The following is a 26453-nucleotide window of genomic DNA, read 5'->3' on the forward strand; positions in this document are numbered from 1 at the left end:
AGGTAGAGGGAAGGAGAGGAGGATGCTGCATATCATTCAGGCTAAATCCAGATGATATTGATAAGCCGGGGTACTTCCTAGCAGTCATAGCGTTAAGACAATATTCGATAAACACAGAAATGGCTCAACCTTTTCAGTTTTAGCCTCTCTGTATGATTCAACAGAGGCCCGTATTTGATTTGGCGGGAGGTCTTAGGTTAAGCCGTGGACCAGCCAAGAAATACAAATAACCTAACACTTCAGGCTCCCCACCGAACATGTGCAGTTGTAGTATTAGCCGCAACTCGAGGCTCATCAGAACGTGAACCCAGTGGACTGAAAGCCAAAGCTGTTGTTCTTTTGCAGTCCACCATCATCATGTTGGGGGATAGGAAGGGGATTTAGGGAATCTTGAAATATAATAACTGGGCAGTAGAAGGTTATGGTTGTATCGCAGCCACCACATGTAGGCGTCCCAATCCGGCATCACTGTGGTAGATAGGCAGAAGTATCAAGAACACTGCGTAAAAATAGAGATAGGTAGATAGATAGTTAGACATAGTTAAATTTGAGGGATAGTTTTCCATATGTTTTTGTGTGTGTGTGATAATTCTGAGTACCTTGAGATTCATTCAGGTTGATGGTGAATTACTTACTACAACCATTTCCCTACAATAATTTTTTTTTTTCCCTACTCATGCTATCCCTAGACACTTTTTTTTTTTTTTTAAGTCTAGGAAAGATTTCTCACTGGAGGGGTTAGGTAAAGTCTTCATTAACTCCTTCACTGTTAGATATCTCTTAGATGAATGAAATCGTCTCATGGTAGGCTTATTAAAATAGGCATTATCGTATTGAAGGAATTGATAAGGGGATTATAATATAGTGGTACAGCATTCTCATTTGTTCCTATACTGTTATTGCGTTTCCTTTTGCAGTAGCTGAAATTGGTGTGACACCCGCCCCTCACCTCGGCCTGGGGATTCCGTGTGAGTCTATTTATCAGTCTACTGCCAGACGCCTTAATCCTGTAAGGGGTGGCCACAAACAAGCAGTTTCCATGTCACCCTGTCCTCTGCTGTTTCGCTGCCCTCCCCCCAGCTCAGACCTCTCTCTTTCATATACCTTTCCACTCCATCCCTCCATCTCATCCTCAGCCTCCCCCTTCCCTTGCATGTGAGTTCGGTGTCATATTTTTGCATTAGCTGGCAAGAGAACCCTATATTTGTCTTGATTTAATAGCGTTTAAACCACTGAGTCCTGAGAAGTCTTTTTTCATATTGTTCTTGTTGTATGCTGACGATTTTCTTCAGCATTTTTTAAAATCTTGATTAGAAGTGACAGATGCAGCGTTAATAAATACCGTCAGTACGAGAGGCTCTTCATAAGCGGAATGAAAACGTCTGGAGGTAACAAAATCAGCTAAAAAGGACGTTACCCGGATTCAAAGGACCAGTAGTAATAGTAGTAGTAGTAGTTGCTGCTGCTGCTGCTGTTGTTGTTGTTGTTGTTGTAGGTGCAACGTCAAGCTCATCTGAACCTGAACCCAGTGGAGTGCAGGCTGAAGCTGTCCTCCCCCTGCAGTCCAGCATCCTCTTGTCAAGGGATTAAATGAATGAATTATACCCACCTGTAGAGATGCTACATATTGAGAAGGTATAATGGTTTCGGCGCGACTTGGGCTCTCTTTAGGTATGAAGAGAGACGGGTCATAGTGCCTTCTTGCTCTTATAGTCTCTTTGCTTTGCTCTCCTTATCTTCAGTTCACAGAATTAGATACCACGGTCACAGTTTTCTCCGCAACAAACAGCCTTGAAAGAGCTACTGTACTCAATTTCACCGAGTCTCTCATCATCAGAGATGTCTTCAAAACCTATAGCATTGATAAAAGTCCTCAGTACTGGATACACCTTTTTGTACTGTTCTGTATATTGGTTCTTAAGATAATAAATAGAGATTCATCTAGTGCAGAGGATGTACATCAACACTACAGGCGTTGAGGACATCACTGATGGTGCCAAACTTGGTGAAATGGAGTATAGGTCTGTTTGTTTTTGCTTTCCCATGTACTCCTTTGTTACATTGTACGCAGCGAGGTGTGTGGGAGAGAAAGGGAGGGGAGGAATGGAGAATGGAGAGAGGAAGGGGAGGAGGGAAGCAGCCGGGGCACCGGGGTAGGTTTAGTGCTATCGTTTTCTCCTTCAGTCTGATGAAGCTTCTTTTTTTTTTTCTTTTTAGTTTCTTATTGCTCACAGATTGATTATAATTTGACCAGGGAGATATCAGGTTATGATTGAGTTAACAGACACTTTCCTACGTTGTCACTACAAATGGTCTCTCCAAAGCTGGAAAGCGTCTGAACGCAGAAACATGAAAATAACGTCATCGGAGTGAAATGGTTACCGCTCCTAAACATTTATGCATATGATATGCAGTGTTTAAGCTTCTATATATATATATATATATATATATATATATATATATATATATATATATATATATATATATATATATATACAGTATGTGTGTATGTATGTATGCCACACTCAGGGATGAGTGAGGCTGGTCACTCTCATCTTGAATGTCGGGACCAACTTGCTTGGTGGGGCGGCGCAGAATTGGATGATGATGATGATGATGATTTCGTTCTTTCCTTTTTGTGTGTGTGTGTGTGTGTGTGTGTGTGTGTGTGTGTGTGTAACAATAGACTGGTAATTCTCCACGAAGAACAACCCTGTTTCTATGTAGATCCACTGTTCGATTACCTAAAACAAGGTTTCGCCAGTTTCACAGAACACCTGAGTATAATTTACCTCACCAAACAAATGTTGTGCCAGCGCAAATGTTTTCTAAGTAACAGTGTACAACAAAAGCTTATCATCATCACAACACGCAAACCTGAACTTCCGCAAAACTTATATATCCAAATTAACACTTGCTGACATGGATACACTTAGATATTTGATTCAGCTTCAACCAGATTAATCACTTTGAGGGCACCGGTATTTTCAATAGTGCCAAGGGTGATTTAGATAGTTTCCAATCTATTTATACTAGAACTACTCCCCTCATCCGAACAAAATTGACTAGTGGTACCCAGAGTAAAATATTTATGAAAATGCGTCCAAAAAAAGCAGAGAGGTTAACACACAGAACTTATTAATGTCCTGTCTTTGCTATGACTTTCCTTGGGAAGATTAAGGTGATGGGAATGTAGAGCCTCCCTGTACTTCGTCTAGCTAAAATACTTGAAGTTTTAGTAGTTGTAGCACCAGGTTTATCTGAAACGTGAACCAGTGGACTGCAGGCTTAGCTGATCTTCTATAGTTCACCATCCTTCTTTCTTGGGATAAGGAAGTAGTTGGGGGACGTTTGTATAACCAGGCAGTCGAGCGACATGGTTATATCAATGTCACCACGTGAAGGCGTCCCTTTCCAGCACCTCTTCTTGCTAGAACCCTAATTACGAGAGTCAAATGATATGTAACCATGATGATTTTTGCCTATGAATATTAAGCAAAGGATAGTGCAGAATATTCCCATGTTTCTTGTTCTTACTGGAAAAACATAACAAAAACATAAAGAAGAGAGAGAGAGTGGGGGAGGGGAAGTAGACAGAGGTTATAGGAAAGGAAGACCAGAGTTTTGTAATGTATGGAAACAGATGGAAAGGAACTAGGGAGATGAAAGTAGAAAAGTTAAAGGAGGAAAACGGGAGAAACAGGAAAGAAAGAGAAAGACAAGAGAGAAATTAAAATAAATAGCAGTAAAAAGAGGCGAAAAGAGAAAGGGCGGTAAAGGAAAGAGGGATGAGAGAAGACAGAGATTAAGAGCAGAGGAAGAAGAAGGCAAGGAGAAAGAGATATTCCCCGAAGGGTGGGGGAAATTGAGAAACTTTGTGGGAATGGATGGTAGGCAGGGAGAGATAGGCCAAGAGTAGACTGCCATCACTATGTTGTTATGTGGCTGGGATGCTGGGAGACGGTAATAAGGGGGACTGTTGATGGGGGAAGGATAGGGGTCATCATCATCAACAACAGCAGCGTCATAAATCTATTTCGCGCTAAGTTAGGGAGTAGGTAACGATCAGTCATCATCATCATCATCATCATCATCATCATCATCATCATCATCTTTATCATCTTTATCATCAGTACCAATAGCAGTATCGTCACAATGTTTTCCACTAATGCTGTATCAACAAAATATCTTGGTCAGGCACAGTGGAGGGAGGAGTAGAGAGACAGACAGATAGACGGGAATACATGGAGGAGGGTTACTTGGATTGGCGAGAGGAGTTGGCTTGATGGAGTGGATTAGAGGCGATTTTTTTTTCAGTTAAAATTAGACGGAATTAACCACTTCAGTACCATATGTATTTAGTTCTTTTAACCCTCCTTACATTCAAACAATTTTACAGTAAACAGGAGGAGAGCTAGATCAAAACATTGAGCTTAAAAGGAAATTGGTGTTGCGAAAGTAGGGGAAATAAATTGTGAGATCGAGCAATATTAATGGGTTGATAGGCAGCTGTAGCAAAATGGAGACGTTAATGTAGACTTATACAGAAAATTAATGAGCTGATGACAGTGGTAGGTGGTGGCGACCATCATCCACTCACTTGATGTGGTGCTACCTGCATCTTTCTTAGCCTTTGTCATTTTCCTGTGCCTGCCCTTCTCTCTTCCTATATCTCCCATCTTTCCTGTCACTTCTTACTGCTTTCCTTTCCTTTACAGGTGGCTTTACATTAAGTGACAAGCCTGTAAGCCAAGAAACCATTTACAACGCTGGGTGGTAACCATATAACCAAACCATACGTGCTTCCTAAGTGTCAACAAGTGGGTTGGAGGAGGGTTAGTGCCCCTCGCCCTAAAACAAATAACTCAAAGTCAAATGGCCACCCCTTACGGGATTATGTCGTCTGGCAATAGATAGATAGATAGAAAGATGACTGGTAGATAATTATAACAAGAATCAAGACGTCAATGGAAAGTTCGAGCGAATTAATGAGTTGAGAGATATAGTTATAGCAATATCAAGATGTTAATACGGAACTAGAGCAAAACAGATGAGCTAGTAGAGAAACACTTGAAGAAAACTCCAGAGATAAAAGATAGTTGCAAAAGCTAAGGGATTTACGTAAATTATAAAAAGAAGGTTAATAAGTAGATAGTTATGGCAAAATCAGGTTGATGAGTAGACAGTTACTGCAAAAGCTGTTGAGGTAGAATACAGCCAGACCTCGCACACACACACACACACACACACACACACACACACACACACACACACACACACAGAAGGCATACCAAGCAGACGGGATCTATATATATTTAGAGTGCTCGTCTCCAGGCAATTTCTCGCAACAGCCTTCCAGCCGTCCACACATCGAGCCTTCACTTGCGGGTGGTGCCAGGTGTATGCAGGCAGGGTGGTGGTAATGGTGGAGGTGAGGAAGAAGGGAAAGAGAAGACCGAAGTAGGAAAGAAGGAAAATGAGAAGGTGGGAAGGAGAAGAAAAGAAAAAAAAAGAAAGGTGTGAAGGATGGAGGAAAGTGGAAGGGAAGTTTGAAGGAAGGGACAAGGGAAGCTGAGAGGAAGGGATGAAGGAAGGAAAAAGAAAAGATGCGAGGGGGGAAGAAGGAAAGAAGGAAGAATGTGAGAGGGAAGCTGGGTGGAATAAATAACGAAAAGGAGAAGGGAAGTAAGGAGGGGAGGAATGAAGAGAAGTTGGAAGGAAGAAAGGAGAAGGCAAGTTGAGAAGAAAGGGGAGAAGGAAACCTGAGAGGAAAGCAAAAGGAAAGTTGGAGAGGAAGGGAGGAAAGCGGGAAAAGTGCAAGTTAAGTAGAAAGGAGGTAAATGGAAAGGAGAAAAGGGAAGTTTTGAGGAAGGGAGGAAAGAAGAGAAAAAGGTGAAGGGAAGTTGGAAGGAGGGGAGAAAGAAGCGAAACAAGAAAGGGAAAGTTGGAAGAAAATGAGCAAAGAAGGAGAAGGTGGGAGGGTAGTAGAGATGAAAGAAAGAGCGAATGGGATAATGGAAAGTTGAAATGAAAAAGGATATTTAGGGAAAGGGAGGCAGGAAGAGAAGAGGGAGAGAGTGGAATCGAACGAGTGGAATAAACGCGAGATGAGAGGAGGAAGAGAAGGGAAAAGGGAGGAGGAATGTAAGTAGAGAGAAAATTGAGAGAGAGAGAGAGGGGGGGGGGAGGAACACTCGAACAGGCTGGTGGTAATGGAGAAAGTGGGGGAAGAGAGTTTGGAGGAAAGAAAGGAAAAGGAAGAGGCATGGTAGGTAAGAGGGATAGGGGAGTAGGAAAGCAGTGGAAGAAAAAAAGAGGGAAGGGGATGAGAAATTCTGAAATGGGTGGAAAGGAAACGAAAATGGTGAAATGGTAGGTGGTGTATAATTCAGACAAAATGTGTGTCTTTATCCAGTCCAATACCAAAGCCATATCCTCGTAATACTATGTGCCGCCCACCTAGGAAACTGCCACACAACACTGATGCGTGGGTTAAAATATTGTCCATTTGCATTGTCATGGGAGACCGATAACAAAATCCGTGATCAGACTCCGAAGTTTGTTGAGCTGTAGATGCTGTAAGTCCTTATTCTTTACATATACTGAACACACTTGGCAATATTCGTGGTCAAAGCTGGTGAGACATCTTATCCAAAACACATCGGATGAAAAATGCTGCCAGGGATAAAAGTTTGCTTACTATTCTACAGTGCTTACTTCACACTCAGAGCATGTTCGTAAGTTTCTTTTTTAACATCTGTGGGCAGGGAAGGCAGGAAGGCTGGAGGAAAGGTAGGAGGCTGGGTGATAAAGAAGTGAGGGGGAAAAATAGCGAACATAGTTAAATAGTTATAGGGTCCTGAGCACTGTTCCTACCAAGTCCCCGCCCCCTCACACACACACACACACACACACACACACACACACACACACACACACACACACACACACACACACAAAGGTAAACGAGCGATTCGGCCGTCAGTGCACCACAATTACCACTGTAGGGAAACTAACGAGGGCGGGAAAAAAAAGTCAACAAAATACAGTATAGGAAATCGCCCTCACCGATACCCATTGCTGAACAGTTCCATTGTTACTGAAAAATAACTAACGAGAGAGTTCCTGTTGCGCTTCATTTGCAAAGCTTTCATTTTTTCCACGGTAACCCCTTCAATCCAATGACGTCCTCTACTGATTTTATTTTTCTATACCTTTAGATAATTTTACTTTATTTTTGGAGGGACCTGTTGAAGTGAAGGGTTTAAGGAAGTCTTTTTCTAACCTTTCGAGTTTGAGAAATTTTTAAAGCTGAATAAAATCATCCCGGAGCAGCAGGAATAAATTGAAATGCGTCCTCGTACTGAAGGGATAAAATAAATACGAAGTTGCAATGAACATTCGATCTTGGGTAAGCGTTATAACAGCTATATTATAGACCCAAAGTTTATAACGAATTAAAAGTGACACCGAGGTCGGAATTGGACATACTCTAACTCAACTTGTCCAGTCCTGTGCAACTCGAGCGTCTACCTTTCCATCTTTGTTTAGCTATCTGTCTATCTATCTATCTGTCTGTCGGTCTGTTTGTCTGTTTATGTATCTAGCTGTATATATCTACTTTTCTGTTGCGTGACTCAACATCCTGAGAGGTGCGGTGTAGGTCGAGGTTAAAACTGGAAAAAAAAATACGAGTTCCTCATCTCTTTGAACCGCAACCTGGACATCCTATTTTTCAGTGCCAGGCAGGATCAGTGGACACTCAGATGAGAATTTCACATTTCTTCACCATCAGTGTGACCTATTAGTATGCCCGGATTACTCTGAAATCAAGGAGGGGGTTAAGAGAATGGTCTCGGCTGAAGATCGATGCTCGTAAGTAACAATACAAGGTTCCCTGGATTCTGTTAAGGCAAGTATATTCACCAAAAGGGAAGATGGCTGCCGAAATATCCCTCATGTGCTGGAGGTCAGGCAAGTGATTCCTCTAGCTCTTGCGAAAATGAAACATGCTCGCTACTGAAAATTTGGAACTTGCCTTTTTCTGTAGTGGATATAGTGAAAATGATTGCCGTGTGAATCAGTAATCTGACAGGCATAACACGAATCGCTCTCAAAACTTTGAATTTAGAGCTGTTGCTGCTTAGACTATGTGGTGGAAGGCAAGTACGTAAACACACTGTTATTATACAAAAGCTGATGGGGAAAAGAGTGACTTCGGTGGAAATACCCTCAAGAATAACGAGCAAACAAAAGGGAAAAGCCAGACAATATGCGAATCCGTCAGATGGGAAGGGAGAAGAAGCTTAAGAGATGGCAGGTCAAGGAGAAGAGATTGGAGATTCTGAAGGAAGGATGATAGACTAAAAACATTATTGTCGAAGAAATGTTAGGGAAAGTTAGAAGTTATATGTATTTTATTAGTGCTCTGGTATGTGTTGACAAAAGAATTACGTTTGTATTAGACCATCTGTAAACCAATGTTCTTTTTTTCTCAACTATTTTGTGTTTTTATGTTTAATTTTTTAACATACTCGAAACTCTTAATTAAGTTCCCTGAGTTAATCAGACCATGTGGAGAAATGGAGAATGTGATACTGACTAGGAAAGTGTGTATGAGGTGGAGTAAGAGAAGGGGAGTGGGAGACCAAGGATGAGTTGGAGAGATGAAGCAGAGAGGTGTGTAAATAAAGGAGATGTGAATTCGAGAGAGAGCAGCCTAAAAGCGGGGGACGGGGCGAAATAGGGGCTATTTGTTTGACGCCACCGCCTTCGGGATTGCACGGTCTGACTGTACATAAGCTGATATAAGAACTCTAAGGTAAAGCAGTCAGGCTTGAGGAAATTGACTTTTCATGTTACCTTTTTAATAATATCGCTTCGATAACTAGAAAGCACTTAGAGAGCCCATACCTCCCTTCAATGCCATTGCCATTAAAACGGATCCGGATCTGGATCCGTGGAAATATTGTGTGGAATACGTAGGATCCGGATCCGCCCCAAAATGTAATCAATTATTCCTTGACCCATGGCCAACTCTTGTGCAAAATTGTATTGAAATTCATTGAGATCTTTGGGGGATATTACAGTATATATACGATCCGGATCCGCCAACAATTTGATCAATTCTTTCTTGGTCCATGGCCCGCCCTTCCACAAAATTTTATTGAATTTCGCTGAGAACTTTGGAGATATCGTGTGGACAAACAAACAAACAGAAAAACATAGGTTAATACATAACCTCCTCCAGATTCGTTGGCAGAAGTAGATATAAGGTCAGCGGTTTCTTTATGGCTGCTGATAAGTGTAGCACTGAAAATGTCTCCTGTTTTTTTTTTGTTTTTTTTTTAATGCGAAAACTGAACTAAAAATATTTAAAGGTGTAACTGTTTCCTATCTGTCAGTGATTTTCGTTTATTAAGGCCTTTTGTCGCTTTGTATATATTTTCAAATAATTATATACAGTACGTTGTGTGTGTGTGTGTGTGTGTGTGTGTGTGTGTGTGTGTGTGTGTGTGTGTGTGTGTGTGTGTGTGAGAGAGAGAGAGAGAGATTATCATGGAACGAGGGGAAATGAGAGAGAGGGGAAAAGGAAGGGAGAGAAAGAGAGAGGAAAGAAGATAAAAAAGAACAGGGATTACTAATTGATGGCTGAGCATTAAGGGGAGAGAAGTGGAGGGAAGGGGAGTAAATGACAGAGGACTGGGGAGGAAGGTAGAGAAGAGGAGAGGGGAGCGAGGAGGATGAACGGAAGGAAAATGACAAAGAGGACTGGGAATGGAGAAGGTAGGGCGAGAGCAACAGAGAAAGGGATAAGAATATAAAACAGGATTTTTCAGGGGGAGGTAAAGCAAAATATATTGGTTATTATTGTATTTTCATATGTTTCTGACTCTGGATATGCACTGTACTTAACAGTCCGTTCACTGAGTCTCATCAGCCGTTGTATGTGCTAAAAACTTTCGCGTCACTACTTCGGCCTACTCCACGTATTTTCTATATGCTGGGGCTTTCATTCCGGAATGGTGTGATAGCATCATCAGGGGAGGGGAGGTTGTCCACCATCGGTTTACTCGATATAGTGCTGTCTTCGAATGTCTCATCACTGAGTGACAAGCCAGATGGTTTCCTGTAATCCAGGAAACCATTTACTACGATTAGTGGTAACCACACAACCAGATAACGCCTGGTAGTCTAATGGGTTACGGTACTCCAACTGGATTGCGCCTTTAGGGATTTATTTCCGAGGAATGGTTGGAGATTGTATAGTCAGCCAAAAAAGTCGTGTGTTCGTTCCGAATCCCGTAAATATTCGAACAGATAAGTGGAAGCAGCAGGGATAGCTTCACAAGTCTGGTAATTGTGTCAGACCAGACGATGGTCGGGGTGAGTGGATTGGGGGTGGAGCTGTGGAAGTGTGTGCTGTAATTATTGGTGGCAGTGTAATCTGTAATTTTTGTTGGCAGTGTAGTCTAGCAATACACCGGACAGTAAAGGCACTAAATGTGATATTACACTTGATTTAATACCTGTAAATAGTGAAATGTATCGTTAACCTGAAATAATGTCTATAACTTGTAGCCAAACAAGCGTTAGCAGAAATGACGAGGTGCTACCCCCCCACTCCCCCACCTTCCTGCCACACCCCCTTCGCCGGGCATCAGCTAACCACATAACATGGGATTAAAGGACAGAGAGCTGTGTTTTTACTGTATGTTTACCTTCTGAACATGACAGGATATATTACATACCATTTCCATGTGTGGTGTGGCACAGAGGCATGCGGTGCCTTCACAGTAATAACGAGAAAAGCATTTGTTTCCACAAGTGGTTAATGTTTTGGTAAAGGGGTAAGGGAAACCTGGCCACAGGTATTACGCACTGTGATGACACCCAGATATACACCCACCAGCATATAGTCACAGCTTCACAGTCATTCAGTTATCTATATTGGGCGACAGGAAAATTAGAAGGGAGATTCATGTTGTCAAAAATAAATGTTGTTTTATATTATCACAGTCATGAAGGTCCATTAAATTCCAAACACTCGTTATGAAACATATTCCACAGTTATTCCGTCCTTTGAAATATTGCAAATATCAAAGATGAATTAGACATGACAGCCAATGTATATGAAACTGCAGTATATTTTGATTACATGTAAACTCATGATGATGAATATGTAGACATTTAGCGACATGTTAGTGATAAAAATTAACTATAACCCTATTTCCCAGTATGTTATTCGCAACAGCTTCCACCCTTCGGTAATGCATGGTATTTAAAACATGACAGCACACACACCCTCCACTACCCCACTTCCACCCCCAATCCACTCATCCCCACCACCGTCTGGTCTGACACAGTTACCAGACTTGTGAAGCTATCCCTGCCGCTTCCACTTATCTCTTAGAATATTTACGGGGTTCGGAACGAAGACACGACTCTTTTGGCTGACTATACCTAACAACGCCACTCAGTGGAAGATTGGGCTGGTCACACACGCCTTAAATGTCGGGAATGAGTAGCCTAGCCTCGTCTCCTACGCTCGTGATGAGGCAAGAAAGGAATGGGTAATGGATGGATGGGTTCTTCGGACTTGTGGAATATCATTAAAATCTTTTTTTTTTCTTTTCTTTTTTCTTCTTTAGCGTAATTCGTAACCACCATACTGTCCGCAACACTTACCAGGAATCGAAAGCGTGCGTTTCCAGACACCAGATCACTTCCTTAACCAGCTGACCATCACCCTCCCTTCCCCTGTTTAATTACAGTATGTTACCCTGACTGACTGTCTGATCAAAGGTGTAGATTCTTAAAGTAATTGATTTGTAAACTCTATCAATAATGCTGTCGCTGTCAGTGTTTCGTAAGTTAAGCTAAATATATCTCGTGTTCGACAGAATAAGGATTCTTAACCCCTTTAATATGATGACGATTATCTGTTCTATTCTTATTTCCAGACGATTTTAAACAGCTTAAGAAAGGCTTTTCGAGCTTAAGGATTGGATAAGGTCCTCATTATCTCCGTCACCACCAAGACGCGTTCCCAAGCTATATATAAACGTATGATAACAGCAAGAACATAATTTTCTGTCTATCTGCATACCTACGCTGTTTCCCTTTTTAACGGGGGGTAGCCAAGATAGGACGACACACACCAAAAATACTCATCCACACACACACATTTACTCGTATCTTAACCCCTTAGGGGAGAAGGGACCGCTCCTCGCCTCACCACACCACACAATGGTCAACTGATCTTGTAGTGAAAGGGTTAAGTGAATCACAATAACTGAAAATATAAATATCACTTCTTCCAGATTTTTAAACAAGATATGACACAAAGCACACAACTGCCGGCAGTACAAAAGGCAAATTTCCAAAGCAAGTCCTTGTGATATGCTGACATGATCGTGTTGTTGTTGTTGTTTGTTATTGTTGTTCTTGTTGTTATAGGCTACTCTGGATGTGAACCTGATGAACTGCCGGTTTAAGCTGTTTTTCTCCTGCAGTCTAGCATCTTTCTCTCAGAGCATCTGAAGGGAGTTGGGGGAGTTCTATGCAGCGTTTATTAAGCGTTAACGCATGACCATTTACATAAGACACCCAAAAGTGTTGTGATAAAAGTATCATTTGGATAGTAATCGTACTCTGAGACCCTTAATAGTAAATTACAGGAGAGCAGGAGGACAGAATATGTATTATGAGAATCAAGAAAACATCCCGTAATGCAGAGTCTAGGTCGAGGTGTATTCATTGGCATTTTGGACATTTCCTATTGTCGTAATGCAGTCTTCTTTATGTAGTGAAAAGCATTCCCCTCAAGTCGTTCGAAAAATCACTGGACGAAAGTGCAGCCTGGTTCAGAATCCAAAGCAAGTATGAAATAACTGCATAAACAGTTTTTTATAATACTGCATTCAGAAATTTTTCATCCGTTGCTTCGATTACAAGTTATTCTCGTACTATCCTGGGCAACAAAATTTAGCAGTATAGGAACATGCCCACTGGTTAGTATAACAAAACAGTGCTTTAAAAAAATTACTTGCTTCTTGAAAACATTTTTTTCCCTGAATTTACTCTCAGAAAAGCAAACATACTGAAAGTTTTGGTCATGGGAAATGCACTACATCTCACTCCTCTGACCCATAGTAATTACTGCTCAGCACTCTTTTGCTGGTACACACACACACACACACACACACACACACACACACACACACACACACACACACACACACACACACACACACACACACACACACACACACACACACACACACACACACACACACACACACACACACACACACACACACACACACACACACACACACACACACAGTGCAAATATGAGTCGACCAACATATCTCCTCTCTTCTTTTCCTCTATTCCCGTTTTCCTGCGTTTCTTTCCCTATCCTTTCCCCCTTCTCCATCTCAGTGTTCTAACGTGTATAATTTGTGCGATGGATGAGGATAGTTGACGCATTATACTATCAAAAGTACATCCAGAATGGCTTGAAAATGTATTAATGAAACACTTGCGAGGTGCATGGGGGACGGAGTTAGACGCGTTTGGGAGAAAAGTGTTAAGAGCGAATGGAGGGTGTGAGAATAACCATACCGTGTCCTCTTTAACCTGAACTAAAATTGCCATCTCTCTGTCTTCAGTGCTGGGCTGTAACAGGATATTTACACAAGAATGGGGTGCCAGATACGAAGAGGTGCTGTAGGTGGGATTAAGTCGTGGTATTGTCTTATTTTACTGGTGAACCACGTGAATGTCACAAAAGGACCAATACTCCTGCAGGGTTAAGGTGCATGAGCTATTCGAGGAATTAAAAGAGAAAGTTGAATGGGAAATGGAATGATAGACTTAGTACAATGTTAAAGTACAAGCGCTTTCCTCCAGGACACGAACTGACACCAAACTTACCAGGGACCTGAACTGACATATCGGACATGCCCGTGTGAAATTTTAGCTCAATCCACCCAGTAGTATGACCTGTAGAAGGTTCCCAGTGTCTGGCGAAAGAGAGAGAATTATAATTTACACTATCGTTGTCAGCTCACGGTTCCTCGTCTCTTGGCACGTCAAAATCCGAGGGGGTGAAATGTCGACAGACACACACACAAACAACGCTTATTCGCATACTTTTATGGATATGAAGAATGTTTGTGAGTCGTGGGAGGAGGGGTCGTTGCCGAGGAGGGACGGAAATGCTAGGAGATCGGTTTTGCTGTATCATCCATGGCTCAAGGCATTAGAGATAGATAAATAGACAGGCAAGGAAGGAGAGAGAGAGAGAGAGAGAGAGAGAGAGAGAGAGATTGGTAGGTACGTAGGTACTTGGTAGGTCGGTGGGTAGGTAGGTAGACAGGCAAACAGACAGACACATAGAAAAAAAGAAGGATAGAGCAAGGATGGGCATATTACGGCCCGTGGGATACATTCGGCCCCGGCCAGTGGTTTTACGTGAGCTATCATGCAACAGCAAAATGTCGCTCCAGTTTCGAATTAGAAAGACTTGGTTAAAGATACAATATATCAAACCCGCTTAGCAGTCTGGAAGCTGAAAGACTTTACAAGCAAGAGAGAGCCATAAATTTCTTCTGTCAGTAATTTGCATCATTTTAATAATATCAAAAGACTCGTTTAACTTAGATCAGTTTGCCTCTGACGTGGAACCAAGAATTTCGAAGATCTGAGTGATGAGTGAACGAATGTGTGGTCCATTTTTGCCAGGTACACAGTGGATAGATCCCCTACTTCCGTGCTTTTCTGTTTTGTCTGTGGATTCCTCACACCTCAAGCCGTAATGGGACAGATGATAATGATGATGATGATGATGACTAATTTACTTTTATCTTAACTGTATAATATTTCTATATCGCATGAGAGTCGCCAGTAACCTCTTCAACACGATGACGTCCCGCTAAACTTATTCTTGATACTTCCAGACGATTTCGTTCAGCTCAGGAGAGACATTCCGAGTTAGGTTGTATAATTTAGCCTTAACCAACTCTTTCACTACTGAGATGGATTCCGAAGCTGTGTAAAATCGCCTGGTAGCAGGTACAATTGAATGAAAACCGTAAATCGAAGAGGACAGATAAATATTGAATAGTACTGAGGCAAAAGGGGAGAAAAGGAGAAAAGAAAAGGAAGAGGAGAAGAGAAGAAATGAAAATGGAAAAGTAAAAATAGGCAAGAATCAACGACCAACTTACACTTATGCAAACACACAGACGAGGCACGAATGCATTGAGACAGTGATCTTGAAATTAACGGATATTGAATTTGGCCTTTTTTTTTTTTTTTTTTTTAGTTTTTCTGGGAAGAACTTCTTTACTTTTAGCATGCTCAGAACTTTTTTATCCTTTCTTCATTGCATGAAAAAAGACCGAGGGCCAAAGTTATAATGATGCAAAAGTTTAAAAAGACAATAATCGAGAGCTAAAATGTGACGAATATAAAGGCATACGAGTAAGTAGACATGGATAGCATAAACACACAAATATTGACGGACAAAGACGGAGACATCAGCACAGACAGACAAGCATCGACGACAAATCACAGACAGACCTAGCAGTATAGAAAGGCAAAGATCGACAGCTAAAATTAGACAGAGCCAACAGCGTGATCAGAAAAGTATCGACGGTCAAACGTAGAAAGTTGAAAGAGACGGAAGTAGACAAGAATCGCCGCCAGCGTTATGATGATAAGAACTGAATATCACATACAGACAAAAATCGACGCTAAACTCAGACGGATACAAAGCAAAAAAAGACATAAATCGACTGCTAAGCTTGGAGAAATCCATCAACATATATAGACAAAAAAAAAGACATAAATCGACTGCTAAGCTTGGAGAAATCCATCAACATATATAGACAAAAAACTGACAGCCACACCTAGACGGATACAACTCCATTACAGAGACCAATCGATAGCCAAACAAATAACCGGGGAGACGGAAAGAAAAGCCTAATGACAGGGGTGAAAGTGGAGCCGGAAATAGAGAGGGGGAGGGCCGTTGCATACACCCTCATATTGTATGCATGTTAGCCGGAGAGCGAGGGGAAGGGTGAGGGGGAACGTGTAAGCTCCTGTGACCCCTCGTTGATCGGAAAGTCGGGTTACAAACTGACGAAGGTTGGTCGTTATTTTTATTTTTTAGAAGAGCTTTGTTTATATTTTGCTGTAACTTATTGTTTTCCCTAATATATATCATCTCATCTCATCAGCCGTTTGAGTGTCCACTGCAGGACCGGCCTATCCCTACCGAAGTCGGGACGATACAGCCAATGTATCTCTACCAAGTGGCTTAGGCTGTGTAGTGTAGATTGTATGTAGGGTGAGAAGTGCTTGTAAGTGTAATTGTTGTGTTGGAATGGCTTTGGATGTGTGTATAGGCTGTGAACCAAGTGTAATCGGACCGCCCAAGCCCACTGGGTGCAAGCATACTTTATAGTATGCGGCACTGGTTCAACCACAGCACCCCTTGTGTCCGCCAATGCAGTACGTGGCCAGAAGAACGCTCCCAAAGTTTTTTACCCTGGCGGGGCGCGAACCCTCGTTCTTCAGTTTACATATATATATATATATATATATATATATATATATATATATATATATATATATATATATATGTGTGTGTGTGTGTGTGTGTGTGTGTGTGTGTGTGTGTGTGTGTGTGTGTGTTTGTGTTTAATGCAACAGTTCTTCCAGAATGGGAGTGTATAGTACTAGTAAGCTTTTATTAGTTTTGCTAATTTCTAACGTCGGGTTACAAACTGGCGACGGCTGGTTGTTATTATATATGTTAGATGGCGTGTCTCTTATGTTTTACAAGACACATTACAGTTCTAGAGTACTTTTCAGTTATGTCACAGAAGGTTTGTTGTTTATGCTTTAGAGGGTTTGTTGCATATGTTGCAGAACACTTGTTGCTCATGTTCAAGAAAGCTTGTTTTTTGTTGGTATTCTAATAAGCGATTTGATTATTATTCATATTAATTCTTATTATTCATATTAATGATCTCTTATCTGTCATCCACAATCCCATCCATTCATATGCAGATGACTCAACACTTCACAGTTCATTCACGGTCAGACACCAATTTACAGTGTTTAATATCTCCAACTCTTAGCTCAGTGCAGCCATTTCCATAAATCAAGACTTATCTAAGATCAATGAATGTGGATAAAATAACCTTGTCTCATTTGATGCTAGTAAAACCAAGTAAATACAGTTTACTAATAGACGGATATTGCCAGATTCGTATATTACCTTCAGTGCTACTAATATTTCCATCTCCAAAACTATTGAAATTCTCGGTGTTTCACTTAACAATTCTCTCAGCTGGACCTCTCATGTTAGATCACTTGCTAAAACCGCCTCAGAGAAACTTGGACTATTGTACAGTCCATAACTTCTTCACTGAAGGGCAGTTAGCTATAATTTTTAAGAGTCACGTGCGCTCTCAGCAAGAATATTGCTCACCCTTGTGGAATGGATGTGGAGAAGTTGCACTGAAACAACCAGACAAAATTCAGAACAAAGCGGTTGGAATTTTTAATAACCCTGCTATTATAAATAAAGACCTCGCCCCAAAAGTAAGAAGGAATGTTGCCTCCCTTGCATTATTGTACAGATACTTTTATGGCAAATGCTCAGACGAAGTTGCTTCCATTGTGCCACCTCTCCATGCCTTCCCTCGTGCTACAAGGGCATCTGGTAGCGCTCATGACTGGAATGTCACACAGCCATAGTGCAGAACTTCTGCCCATCAGAATTCTTTTATTCCTCGAACCGCATCTCTCTGGAACTCGCATCCCCGGAGTTGTTTCCCACCAAACTTCAACCTACAGCCGTTCAAGTCCAACTGTTACAGATTGTTTTATGAATGGAGGACGCCAGTAATATGGTGTATAGAGATTATTATTATTATTATTTTCATTCATTTGCTTCTCCTTTCTCTGTTCTGTTAAAAAAAAAAAAAAAAAAAAATCTAACCGTTGCATGACGCTTCATAAAGCTCATCCGGAGTGGCATGTATGCTCCTATGAACATCGCTATTTCGGCCAGTCGGGTAACAAACTGACGAAGTCTGGTTGTTACTTATACTTCAGAAGCTTGTTGTATGTTCTAGGAAGCTTGTTGTTTAGGTTCTACTCGTGCCCAGACTCATATTCCCAGAGACTATCTATGCTGACTGAAAGCGACAACAACGCGTTTACTCGTAAGCTACTTTCCTTCCTGTTTGCCAGTTTATCTCTCTGCTGCAAGCCGCCTACTTATAAGACTCACTGAGAATAACCATCATCTTTCAGATCTAAGTTTTAGACATATGGTCCTTCGTTTTTGCTGCCAAGTTTTCCAGATTACACCATTCGCACTCTACATAATTGGTGTTTGTATTAGGAAATTGGATTTCAGTAATTGGCTGAACCACCTAGAGCAACGAACATTATTAACATTATATTGTTTCTTTTACCAGACGAGTTTATTCAGTTTTAGAGTAGTTGTGTTGTACTGATAGGGTTAATGAAGTATATAATTATATAAGCTAACAAGTTCCATAAATCTCCCCAAATCAGATGCAACTCATCCAAAGATAGGAAGCGTATACTAAAATGGACGCAACCCTAGTGAAGGAACTGACCCAATTCTTCTGTGGTTGGAGGAGCATAACTTGTATGTCTATATTTACCTCAGTTCATCCTCCCTCTCTCCTCCCACTTTCATCAACTACCCTTCCATCATTAGTTCCTGCTCCCTTCCCGGATATTTCTGCTATCCGCCTTCATCTCTATTACCCATCCCTTCACTCCTCACCCTCACCCTCATATCTGAATCCTTCATCCCCACCATCCCACACTCTCACCCCTCGCTTCCTCACCCCTCACACCCTCACCCCTCATACCCTCAGCCCTCACACCCTCACACTCACATCTAGCACCCCACACCCTCATCTCTCATAACCAGCACCACATCCTCAACTCTCATAAATAGCACCCCACACCGTCACCCCTCACACCTACCATTCCACAACCCACACCCTTATTCATCCACACCCTCATCTCTCACATCAACCACACCAGCCACCCCACACCCTCATCTCTAACGCCCACCATTTCACACCCTCTCCCCTCACATCAACCACCCCACACCCTCATCCCTTACACCTACCACCCCGCACCCGCACCCTTCATACCGACCACCCGACACCCTCACTTATCAACACCCTCCTCTCTCACACCAACCACCCTACACCCTCACCTCTCACATTCCACTCACCACCCCATACCCTCACCCTTCACACCAACCATCCCACACCCTCACCCATCACACCAGCCACCACATAGCCTTATCCCTCACACCCACCAATCCACATTCTCGCTTGTCACACCTAATACCCATGAAAAGCGACCCATTACCTTCTTATTACATCTTGATTTAGAAATGGTCATTGGATACCAAACTTCAGCTGATAAAGCATTTGTCAGGACTTTCAAAATTTAGAGCACTCACACACACACACACACACACACACACACACACACACACACACACACACACACACACACACACACACACACACACACACACACACACACACACACACACACACACACACACACACACACACACAATACCACCCACCACGTGAGCAATAAGATATACATGTATAATGTATGTATAATGGCATTTTATTTATTTATTAAGTATTCATATATATATATATATATATATAAGCTTTCCATCTTTCATTCTCACCTTCTATTTTCCTTTTCTTCATTTCATCATCCAGCTCTGCTTTTTCTTTTATCGCATATTATCTTCTTTATTCATTTTATGATTTCCAGTTATTCCTTTTACTTGCTCTTAACCTTCTCATTTTACTTCGTGACAGAGCCATTTACATTTACTGTACTTACCTCTCATATAACACGTCATTTAATTCACAATTCATGGTATTTTTATCAACTCCACCCTAAGTGAAGCACCACAGTGTGGGCCTCAGAGAGCTCAGCATCTAGTTCATTCTTCTGATCTCCCTCTTTCTGGGAAGATTCATGTCTTCAGGGAGTGGAAGGTTATAAACCCTTAGCTCTCGCCTCTTTTGTTCATTTCTACAGCCAGTAGGGAATACAGTACGTGGATAGTATTCGTTCCCCTTGTACCTAGGGTTTATATATATAGATAGATAGATAGATACCATATATATATGTAGATGTAGGTAGATAGATAAATATTGATTTAAGTATAGTTATGTAGATTGATAGATATATTTTATCGATGCATACGCTGTAGATAGCTTGATATGTATGCATATTATGGCTATGTGTATTTATGCATAATGTGACATATATCCGGACCTCCTTTCCCACCCTAGGACAGATAGGTAGATTGATAGATAGATAGAGAGAGAGAGAGATACATACATATACTGTAGATAGATTGACCGAAGTCGGGACGATACAGCCAATGTATCTCTACCAAGTGGCTTAGGCTGTCTAGTAGAGATTGTATGTAGGGTGAGAAGTGTTTGTAAGTGTAATTGTAGTGTTGGAATGGCTTTGGATGTGTGTGTAGTCTGTGAACCAAGTGTAATCGGCGCGCGCAAGCCGACTGGGTGCAAGCATACTTATAGTAAGCGACACTGGTTCAACCACAGCACCCCTTGTGTCCGCCAATGCAGTACGTGGCCGGGTGAACACTCCCAAAGTTTATTACCCTGGCGGGGCGCGAACCCTGGCTCACCCGTGTACGAAACGCACACTATACCACTGTACCACAGAGGCTCCAATATATATATATATAGAGAGAGAGAGAGAGAGAGAGAGAGAGAGAGATTCTCTTCCATTTCTCCTCCTCCTTCCTTCTCCTCCTCCTCTGCTTCCATCTGGTGCTGCTCTTCCGCCGACATCAATCCCTCGTCACAGCAACTTCCACACACACACACTGCCCCACGGTTCTGTTACACTTGAATTTAATGGGATGAATGACGAGACGACACAGCTTGTGGCTTTCAGCCGGAGGAGAAACAGAGACTGGAGTCAGAGTGAAGATGACGGAGAGGAAGGGTTGAGATGGATGGGGGAAGATGAAGAAGAGAGAATGTTCGTAGAGTAAGGTGAGTAAATTCACCTTGCAAAAGAGGGAGTCTTTCATGACGATATTTTCTATCATGGGTAGAACCTCTTCTGGTGAAGCAATCAAGGGAGATAATTATTTTTATCACTGTTCCTTTGAGAAAATGAGACCCTTCTAAATCAATACAAAGTAATCGTGTTCTAGCAAAAATTGATTAGAAACATCGTCATGAAGGATTGGTAGCCTGAGTGTGAAGGTAAATGGGTAAGTAATGGGTGACTGAGACTGAGATTTGGAGGATTAGGGTGAGGTAGGGGCTAAAGTGAAGGAAGTTTTAGGGGAAGGAGAAAGTGAGAAGCAGAGGGTGAGGTGAGGTACAGGGTGAAGCTAGATTAAGGATGAGGTGAGGACGGAGATAAGAGGTTGAAGGTAAGAAGTTGAATGAAAGGCGAGGTTGAGAATGTGTGGTTGAGAGTATGGTGTGGCTATGGGTGAGGGTGAGATGAGGCTGGAGTAAGGGTAGATAAAGATGAGAATGATGAATGGTTGAAGGACTGATGAGGTGAGGTGAGGTGAGGTCTAGAAAGAAGTGATGCTGAGGGTGAGATGAGGCTGAGGGTGAGACAAGGTCGAGGGTGAGGGTCAAGGATGAGACTAAAGGTGAGGTCAAGAAGAGGAAAGATTGAAAATTAAACTTGAGAGTGAGGAGTGATGCTCAGGGGAATATGAAAGTTACTAGGCTAACGTTATTCGACTCTGCAAAAACTGTTTACCATCAGATACCTAAACCCAGAGTTCATCCAAGGTGGCCGCGAACACAACACATCTTTTCAGTTATTTCGAGGCCTGCTAGCTCAACTTTCTCCCTCCCTTCAAAGTGTGCGATGACATCTTTTTCGTCTTAATGAGAACACCACCAGATGATTTAGGCTGAACTGTGGAAAGATCTCTAGCAATGAAGAGATTATTGTATGCTATATTCAACTCACCAAATTTGAACTCCGATGAGAGTAAGAACAAGGTAATAACACGAAAGACACCTTTGATAACCGAAACCATCCCCTGCTGTATTCTAAGGAAAAAAATATTTGTTGGTTAATCACTTAAATGGTTCTCTTCTGGGTTACAGGCCATCCCTGTACAGGCACACTCCCTTGCCTCCCTGTGCGATATTTGTTACTCTTCCGGCACGATGCAAGTACGGTGTCGACTAGTACTTTTGCACTGTGTGTTTCGGTGTGTATATGCATGTCAGTATGCATGTATGTGATATTTTGCCCTGCCCCTCTGTGTCATATTTACGGTCTTCCGTCACGACGCAGGTACGTAGTTACCTAGTAATCTTCTTGTGTACTGTGTGTTTCAGTGTCTATGTGTGTGTGTGTGTGTGTGTGTGTGTGTGTGTGTGTGACTTAACACCCTCACCCTGGAACACATGCCCTATTAGGTTTTAATCCTGTCCTCCTAAAAGGTACAGGGACTTAGGGAGTTACACAGGTGGGGATACACGCTGGATGTGGCCGCCTATAAGGGTACGAAAGAGAGGGAGAGAGAGAGAGAGAGAGAGAGAGGTGGCTGGCTTGAATAGGTTAGCAGTATATTGCTGCATTATCGGACACTAATCCATACAATACCGTGCCGTCTTTTATATGGCATTCATGCAGCTATCGGGCGTTGGACGCAGCCTGGGAGACACTGTACGTCTGGAGAGGTTAAATATAATTCATTGATCCCTTGACAACCACAGATCTCCTAGCATAAACTCTTCACTACGATAACGTGCTTTTTTTTTATTTTTCTTCTACCTTCCGACGATTTTGTTAAGCTGAGGGGGACACATCAGATCATGGATGGGTTAATGGAGTATGTTTCTGACTCCTTCGCTACACATAGAGGTAGCTAGGATGTAATTTAAGGTGCGTTGTCGGATGGAATGAGTTTACCTGAATAAAATAGTCTGATTATAGCCTGATGAAATGGAGAAATTACCGTTTTGAAAGTGTTAAAGTTCTCATATATATATATATATATATATATATATATATATATATATATATATATACTGTATATTATTTGTGCAGTCTGTAGTATGTCGTGTTGCTAGAGAGGGACTCCATCACGTGCTGGCATCGATATAACTTTATGGCTCAGCTGCCTGGTATTACAAACGTCCTTCATTTCCCCTCCCTATCTCTCGAAAGGAGGATGGTGGACGGCAGGCGAATGGCAGTTTAAGCCTGCAGTACACAAGGATCACATCCAGGTAAGCCTGGGGGTTGCAGCCACTATTACGCTATGTTGATATCATAACGAATTACATAACATCAGTGAGATTATTATATCCTTCAGTCCTGGGACGTCATTTTTCATCCTTCCTTCATGTCAGCAAACGAATATTCAGCTTACTAAAAACCCCTAGTAGTGAAGGGGTTAATGGGATCTACAGTATATCTAACGCCTCTCACAGCTGAATGAAATCGTCTGCATGTGGTATTGTGATAGTGTGTTGGATAGATGTGGTGGTGTGGTAGATAGGGGTGGTGGTATGGTAGAATAGTGTAATAAATTATTGTTGTGGACTAAAATTATTGTGGACTGACAGGTGTGGTATTCTGGAGCTTTGGTAGCCTGACGAGTTTGGAAGAGCGTTGTGGTATAACTGTTTTGGAAAATACGTACACCATAGAGTTGTGTGGTATGAAGGGTTTGATGAGTACGATAGAGCATTGTGGTATGACCAGTTTAAAAGGTACCATACAGGTTTGTGGTATGGCGGGTTTTAAAGGTACCATAGAGCTTTGTGGTATGAGTGGTTTAGAAGGTATTATAGTGTAGAGCTTTGTGATATGATGAATTTGGAAGGTATTTTAGAGCTTTGTGCTATGAGGGGTTTGAAATGTATTACGGAGCTTTGTGCTATGAGGGGTGTGGACAGAGGATAGGTAAGGGAGGGTCATATTCTGATGCTTTCTCAAACCGAAATTAAGTATGAGATTAACTACTTAGACTTTTATCTTTAGTCACTCAGCTGCTAAAGCACGCATGATAGTATAAGAGTATATTTGATGATAACACACGAGTGGTGGATGATCTGTGTATATAGAGTTTGGCCAGCGATCATCATCTAGTAATCTTCCCCCTAATGCAGCACTGAAAATTACCCCCCAAATACCTCGATTACCGCAGAAAAAAATAATGTATATGTATCTTTTGCGCTCACCCTAACCACCATCTTCTCAGCGCATTTCCTCCCGCCCCGGCTCTCCTTTGATATAACCTTCCACGAAAATTTCACTCTCTCTGAATATTTTCGCGAGGGGATTACCCGAGAAAATTCCTTTGCGATGCTTGACGGAAAAACGATTTAGGGTGCTGGTGGGTGTGGAAGGGGGAGGGAGAGGGGAGAGAGGTGGTGGGATGGAATGGGTGGAGAGTGGGGGCAGGGGAAGGGTGGTGAGTGGGTGAGAGAAGGGAAAGGGTATGGGTTGTGGGATAGAAAGAGAAAAATTCCGGAAAATCGTTAAAAAGTATAATTTTGGCTTCGTATTCTCTGTCTGTCTGTCTCTCTCTCTCTCTCTCTCTCTCTCTCTCCAAGCTCGCAACCGTATAGCATCAAAGGTTAACAAAAAGTATGCAGTATATGTTACGAGGTGTGGGATTTTTGTGAATGGGTGATATGAACCTGAAAGAGAGATCAAATGCATTCATCATAGGGCCCAGGAAATCAATGTCCTACCCTCACACAGGTCAGGTGAAATTTATTCGAAAAAAAAAAATACATGTACAGATGAATATAAAAATAAACCGCAGTGAAAGAGACCCAGACCCGGATCTTTTGGAAATTTGCACTTTTTCTGTCATTTCCCTCAGAATAAGTAGGCCCAACAGCAACATGGTTTAATGACGGTAGGAAAAGTTTTAGTTATCTGCATGCAAAAGAAGTCAGTATCAGATCTTTTTTTTTATATTGTTTCCTGAGACTGTTTCATCATCATCATCATCGTCGTCGTCCTCGTCGTCGTCGTCATCGTCGTCGTCGTCGTCATCGTTATCATCATTACTATCATGAGCAACAACATTTTCACTAGACTCTTATCTTACCCTGTCATAAATGGGGATGAGTATGTTCTGTGCACAGGAAAAGGAAAACGCAGATTTATTAAAAAAAAAAAAAAAAAAAAAAAAAAATGTGATCAGAGTAACCAGTGAAATGGAGCGTACTCTCAGTTACTCATTATTCTGACTTGGAAATTCACGGTTTATTGACACAGAAATCGTCGATACTAAATTTTTTCCACATTCTTCGTGTGATCACATCTTCTGTTTAAACATTCGTCTACCATTCCCACAGTGGACTTCATAATCCTCAAAGATGCATTTTCACTGCTTTCACTCTATAACAGAATTTTCATTTCATACCATTTTTTTTTTTCACGTATTCATTAATACGAATATGTGCACCAACATTCCTTCATGCAGCAGTTTGACAGTCTGTGTACTTAGTTTTTTGCTTTGTGTAATATCAACACCTATCTTTCTTCCTTGTGACTCCCAGCAGCCCACTTTCTTTTTCCACTTCCCTTTCTTCTCTGTCACAACACCAACGTACTTATAATATCCTTGCACTTATAGTTTTTTTCTTCCATCCGTCCTTGACTAGCATTTTACTTGTATTAGCTACACACTGTTACCCTTTTCTGCCCACCTCTCAAATGCAAAGGTTGACAGGAATTATCAGCCTCATGTATGTATTTGGTTATCTCTGGAACTGGTATCTTTAGACTGTCTTTCCAACTGCCTATGACCGTCTTTTCAGTACGGTGCATCCAGATATTTCGAAATGAGTAGGTCTTGAAATTGGCATGCGCTTTGCTCTCTCTCTCTCTCTCCTCTCTCTCTCTCTCTCTCTCTCTCTCTCTCTCTCTCTGTCTTTTGAAAGGGACTCATGTTACAGGCTCTCAGTCTTGATTTCTTCCGTTTTCTGTTGAAAAAATATACTGTCACTTTCAGACATCGATATGCACTAATATTCAGCAAAGTTGAGAACCGTTCTGGAAAGATCCCCATTAAAATTATAAAGCAGTTTAACACCACCTGCAAGTGTCAGATTCGGTAGGCGTATTTTACTTCTCCGGTCCATCTTTCCTCCAGTTTCCTTCACTCATGTCTTGGTTTCTCACAGCCCGTCAGTAAAAATGTATTGAGCATCCATGAGACATCACATACGTTACCTTTGTCCTTTTTTCAGCGCTTATATTAAACCATTTACTTGAACTTTAATCTACACGTGTACATATCATTACCATCAGCGAAACAATTAAAGGCATCCAGAAGTTCTTCCTCC

This window comes from Coenobita brevimanus, chromosome 78 (genome assembly GCF_032717465.1).
Source record: "Coenobita brevimanus isolate Jiangsu-jjx chromosome 78, ASM3271746v2, whole genome shotgun sequence".
NCBI classification, from domain to species: domain Eukaryota; kingdom Metazoa; phylum Arthropoda; class Malacostraca; order Decapoda; family Coenobitidae; genus Coenobita; species Coenobita brevimanus.